This window comes from Dermacentor andersoni, chromosome 9, assembly GCF_023375885.2.
Source record: "Dermacentor andersoni chromosome 9, qqDerAnde1_hic_scaffold, whole genome shotgun sequence".
NCBI lineage: Eukaryota > Metazoa > Arthropoda > Arachnida > Ixodida > Ixodidae > Dermacentor > Dermacentor andersoni.
The window spans coordinates 2,768,734-2,775,041 of NC_092822.1; the positions used below are offsets into that span (position 1 = coordinate 2,768,734).

At 49.8% G+C, this 6,308-nt stretch overlaps 1 pseudogene; it reads right to left on the reverse strand.

Annotated features, from left to right (window-relative positions):
- Positions 1-218: 218 nt before the first annotated feature.
- On the reverse strand, positions 219-1,547 carry LOC126527443 (uncharacterized; annotated as a pseudogene).
- Positions 1,548-6,308: the final 4,761 nt, after the last annotated feature.

Genomic DNA, 6,308 nt, shown 5'->3' on the forward strand with positions numbered 1-6,308 from the left:
GCGATTTGTTGAGTTATGAGAGAGGGAATCATCTCTGTCAATTTGGTAATCGCGGCATTCATGGCTGCGGAGATTTGGGTTTCAAGAGCGCAAATCCGGCTGTCCATACGGGCCTCGAGGGCGTTGATCCGGGCCTCGAGAGCGGCTACCGCGCTAGGTGCCTCCACCGGCGCTTCTGTCTCACTTTCCATTACTTCTACTGCGGGGGTTGAGAGGGGTTACGTCAATATTGCTTCGAGTGCTGTAATTTTCTTTAGCAGCATCTCATTTTGCGCCTGGAGAGCCGCGATCATGTTTTGTTCGGCGCTGAGCGCCGCAGGAGGAGTAGAGGGAGGGGACGAGGAAGCAGCCCTGCCCGCGCCGCTCACCTGTTTTCCTTTTTTGACGGCGTCGGCCCAGGCCCCGGCCACGCCGTGTGGTGGCGCCGTAGATTGCCTCCCGGCTTCTCCGGCAGGGGGCGCTGGCTTGCCGGTCTTGGTGACGTCCCGGTGCGGCGGCCCACCGGCAAGCTCAAGATGGCGGTGTTTTTTCTTGACCGCCGTTATGGTCTTGCCGCCCTTTTGGGCGGCTATCTTGGAGTTGCGGAACATTGCAGTGCACTCGCGGGAGATCGTGACGTGTCCACCACCGCACACTGAACACTTGGGCACGCATTCGTGAGGGGCCCGCACCCCCTACACGAGTGGAATATGTTGCCCGCACAGACCGCAAGTGTCCTGTCTCAGGTTTGGGCATGCGTCCATCCTATGGCCGACAGCACCGCACTTGCCGCAGGCCGGGATTGTACGGTAGTAGGGTTGGACGGGTACCACCATGTTGTCATAGTGAACAAAACGCGGTTTGTCCTTTCCGGCGAAGGTAACACGCGCTTTGTTCGATGTGCCAAATTTTCTCACTTCAACAATGGTGCCTGCTCTCCAACGCACCTTTTGCTGAAGTGTCTCCGTCGTGTCCGAGTTGCACACCACCATGACACCGTGGCAAACGTTTCCGCCATCTTGCCGTAGGTATCCGTGGAGCGGGACCGCTCCGCGTTCGGTGTTGACGGAAAAATCCCCTATCACTCAGTCCGCCGTCTCGAGGTCCGGGGTATGGATCACAATCAAATTTTGTTCTCTCGAAGGGAGAATCGATGCGGTCTCTGCCCGCTCGGACCCGAGGTAAGCCGTGAAAGCGGTCCCGTAGCGATTCTCGGAGAAGGCTTCGTGCAAGGAAATATGCTCACGTGGCTTTACAACGACCACGTAGTCATCCGGGTTCGGTTTTAGTAGCGGGCGAGGCTTCCACTTCGTGAAGACCTTGCCCTTGCTTCCTGCAGCGTGCGAGGCAGGAGGCTGCGTCTTGCCCGCTGGGTTGCCGGACGCCGGGGCGGCGGCAGGCGCCACCATCTTGGCTTTCTCTTGCAAGCGGCGAGCGGCCGCGTTGAGGAGAGCTTGGCTTCGAATATTCGAAGGAATCGCAGAATTAGGCTCCTCAGTCGTCGGAACCGTCGTCCAGGACATCGCGTCCGGGTCGTAGCCACGCTGGGTTAGCGTAGAGACGGCCATATTGCCTCGGGAAGCAGTCTTCACGCCGCCGGGCATCGGCGTCGCCGTCAGGCTGGACGGCGTCGCCCACGTGGCGGGGTGAAAAACTGCTCTAAAATTGCCGAAAACCGGCCCACCTGGTTGAAATCGGCGTCCACGTGCGCCGGGTGACTTGCTTTATCAGGTGGTAACAAATTTGGTGGCGTACCGTGAAGTTATCCGTGGCTACTGCCGAGAATTGGCGGAGCCGACGCGCAGCACGTCTGAAGCGAACGCTCCGGTTACGGCGCCTCCTGCTACCACAGCGCGCGAGAGCCCTACTTTATCTTGACGTCGCCGTGGAAGGTCGCACGAAGCGTCCGTTGTCGTGCTCGGAATAGGGCGAGGAAGAGCGCTTAAGACGCTGTAGCGTCTGCTGATGACGCAGGAGCTCCAAACCTCACGTCCGCACACGATGGTAGCTCCGAGTGGACCGCCCCACAGGAGAGGGCACGCATTCAGGCCGCGTTGCTCGTTCGCGCAAGCGAGATTGAACCGCGTTCGTCGGCTCACCTTCACATCATCATTATCATCATCAGCCTGGTTACGCCCACTGCAGGGCAAAGGCCTCTTCCATACTTCTCCAACTACCCCAGGCATGTGCTAATTGGGGCCGTGTTGTCCCTGCAAACTTCTTATTCTCATCCGCCCGCCTAACTTTCTGCTGCCCCCTGCTACGCTTCCCTTCCCTTGGAATCCAGTCCGTAACCCTTAATGACCAACGGTTATCTTCCTTCCTCATTACATGTCCTGCCCATGCCCATTTCTTTTTCTTGATTTATACTAAGATGTCATTAACTCGCGTTTATTCCCTCACCCAATCTGCTCTTTTCTTATCCCTTAACGTTACACCCATCATTCTTCTTTCCATAGCTCGTTGCGTCGTCTTCAACTTGAGTAGAACCCTTTTCGTAAGCCTCCAGGTTTCTGCCCCGTAGGTGAGTACTGGTAAAACACAGCTATTATACACTTTTCTCTTGAGGGATAATGGCAACCTGCTGTTCATGATCTGAGAATGCCTGCCAAACGCACCCCAGACCATTCTTATTCTTCTGATTATTTCTGTCTCATGATCCGGATCCGCGGTCACTACCTGCCCTAAGAAGATGCATTCGCTTACCACTTCCAGTGCCTCGCTACCTATCGTAAACTGCTGTTCTCTTCCGAGACTGTTAAACATTCCTTTAGTATTCTCCAGATTAATTTTTAGACCCGCCCTTCTGCTTTGCCTCTCCAGGTCAGTGAGCATGCATTGCAATTGGTCCCCCGAGTTACTAAGCAAGGCAATATCATCAGTGAATCAAAAGTTACGAAGGTATTCTCCATTATCTCTTATCCCCAATTCTTCCCAATCCATGTCTCTGAATACCTCCTGTAAACACGCTGTGAATAGCATTGGAGAGATCGTATCTCCCTGCCTGGGGCGCGCGAGCGCCCAACTGCAGGCATAAATAAAGTTTCTCCAATCCAATCCAATATCTCCCTGCCTGACGCCTTTCTTTATTGGGATTTTCTTGCTTTCATTATGGAGGGCTACGGTGGCTGTGGAGACGCTATAGATATCTTTCAGTATCTTTACATACGGCTAGTCTACACCCTGATCCGGTAATGACTGCATGACTGCTGAGGTTTCGACTGAATCAAACGCTTTCTCGAAATCAATGAAAGCTATACATAAGGATTGGTTATATTCCGCACATTTCTCTATCACCTGATTTATAGCGTGAATATGGTCTATTGTTGACTAGCCTTTACGAAATCCTGCCTGGTCCTTTGGCTGACAGAAATCTAAGGTGTGCCGGATTCTCTTTGCGATCACCTTGGTAAATAATTTGTAGGCAACAGACAGTAAGCTGACCGGTCTATAATTTTTCAAGTCTTTGGCGTCCCCTTTCTTATGGATTAGGGTTATGTTGGGGTTCTTCCAAGGTTCCGGTACGCTCGAGGTCATGAGGCCTTGCGTATACAGGGTGGCCAGTTTTTCTAGAACAATCTGCCCACCTTCCTTCAACAAATCTGCTGTTACCTGATCCTCCCCAGCTGCCTTCCCCCTTTGCAGAGCTCCCAAGGCTTTCTTTACTTCTTCCGGCGTTACTTGTGGGATGTCAAATTCCTCTAGGCTATCCTCTCCCATTACCGTCATGGGTGCCACTGGTATGTATAAATGTCTGTAAAACTCCTCAGCCACTGGAACTATCTCATCCATATTACTAATTATATTGCCGGCTTTGTCTCTTAACGCACACATGATTCTTGCCAATTCCTAGTTTCTTCTTCACTGCTTTTAGGCTTCCTCCATTACTGAGAGCATGTTCAATTCTATCCATATTATACTTCCTTATGGCAGCTGTCCTATGCTTGTTGATTAACTTCGAAAGTTCTGACAGTTCTATTCTAGCTGTAGGGTTAGGGGCTTCCATACATTGGCGTTTCTTAATCAGATCTTTCTCTCCTGCGATAGCTTACTGGTATAATGTCTAACGGAGTTACCACCGACTTCTATTGCACACTCCTTAATGATGCCCACAACATTGTCGTTCATTGCTTCAACACTAAGGTCCTCTTCGTGAGTTAAAGCCGAATATCTGTTTTGTAGCTTGATCCGGAATTCCTCTATTTTCCCTCTTTTCGCTAACTCTTTGATCGGGTTCTTATGTACCAGTTTCTTCCGTTCCCTCCTCGAGTCTAGGCTAATTCGAATTCTTACCATCCTATGGTAACTACAGCGCACCTTGTCGAGCAAGTCCACATCTTGTATGATGCCAGGGTTAGCGCAGAGTATGGGGTCTATTTCATTTCTAGTCTCGCCATTCGGGCCCCTCCACGTCCACTTTCGGCTATCCCGCTTGCGGAAGAAGGTATTAATTATCCACATATTATTCCGTTCTGCAAGCTCTACTAATAACTCTACCCTGCTATTCCTACAGCCTATGCCATATTCCGCCACTGACTTGTCTCAAGCCTGCTTCTTGCCTACTCTGACATTGAAGTCGCCCCTCAGTATAGTGTATTTTGTTTTGACTTTACCCATCGCCGATTCCACGTCTTCATAGAAGCTATCGACTTACCCGCCGGGGTTACTCATTGGCTATGGTGTTGGGCTGCTGAGCACGAGGTCGCGGGATGGAGGCGAAATGCGAAAACACCTGTGTACTTAGATTTAGGTGCACTTTAAAGAACCCCAGGTGGTCCAAATTTCCGGGGTCCTCCACTACGGCGTGCCTCATAATCAGAAGGTGGTTTTGGCATGTAAAACACCATAATTTAATTTTAAGCTTTCGAATTCCTGCTCATCATGACTGCATGTAGGGGCGTATTCCAGTACGACCTTCAATTTGTATAGAACGACAGAAAGCTGAGCTAGTTGGTAAGGATTCATTATGCAAAAAAGCGGTGAGGCGTGCAGACAGGACACAAGAGTAGAGAAGTGGACAACACGAACGCCTACTATCAATTGAAGGGACCACTGAAGGGAAAAATGAAAGGCACAAAAGTAATCTGCGCAAGCTCAGGAATGCCACGTGTCAGTCGGGTACATGTGCCGGTATACGTGAGAGATAACTGTTAAGGCACCTAATCTCTTCCTTATATAATGTAATCGAAGGCTGACTCACGCAAGCACTTCGACCATGATAGATATGCCATGCCTCTACCAGAAGACGCGTATCTCCATTCTTATGCTTGTACAATATCACGCATTTATCTAACTCTGGCGTGCAGTTACAATCTTGGCAATGTAGGGAAAGATTAGAAGGTGATCCACCGGTTACCGACCTTTTATGTTCCATTAGCCTCCGATTGATACACCGTCCCGTTTGCCTTACGTAGAACTGGCCACAGCTAAGGGGAATTTTATAAACCGCACCCATACTTCAGTCAGTAAAACTGTTGTTCTTATTGTGCTTCACTGGACAAATGTCTGTTCTTTTTTGCCGTTTACCCGCTCCTTTTTCCTCTGTACGGAAGCATATCTTACCTAGCTTATTGGGAACAGTGAAACCAACATTAACATCATATCTACTTGCCACTTTTTAAAGCCTGTGTGACACTAAATGAATGTACGGAATAGCCACTTCTCTTTTTTTTTGCTATTACTGCTTCCTGTAATCACGTCCGTCCCCCTCGAAACCGACTTCTTTAGGCGCTCAGCCACAGTGGCCACTGCTACACTACGATAACCTGCTTCTAATAGGCGCCGGACCGGCGCATTAAAACTGGCGCTCATTTTGTGCATGCAGGATCTGTTGAGAGAAGACTTAAGGCACGACATGGCAATTCCGTTTTTTACTACTTTGGAATGCTTGGATTGAATGTTTAGCAACGGCTTCGAAGATCTTGGGGAGTACTGCCGACAAACGTGATTTTGTTCCAAGATCAAGGAAATGTCAAGAAACTGAATTACGCGTCGTGGAGCAAATTCCTTGGTAAACTTTAACCCTCCTCCATAAAGTTTAAATTGCTCACTTACTAGGTAGCAGCGGAATTCTTCCCTATTGTAGAAAATCAGGTAATCATTCAATTTGTACCTCTTATTAAGTTTCACAGCAAGACCTGCCACCCTCTCGTTAATGCTATGGAATTCCTCTATGTTACCAGCTATATCCTTAATAATCAGGAATCCGACTCCTAGTTCTCGTCTCTCCGCTAAGCCCCAGTAGCACAGGACGTGCCCGCTTTTTAGCACTGTATATGCTTCTTTTGGCCTCCTAACGTCACTGAGCCCTATTATATCCCACTTACTGC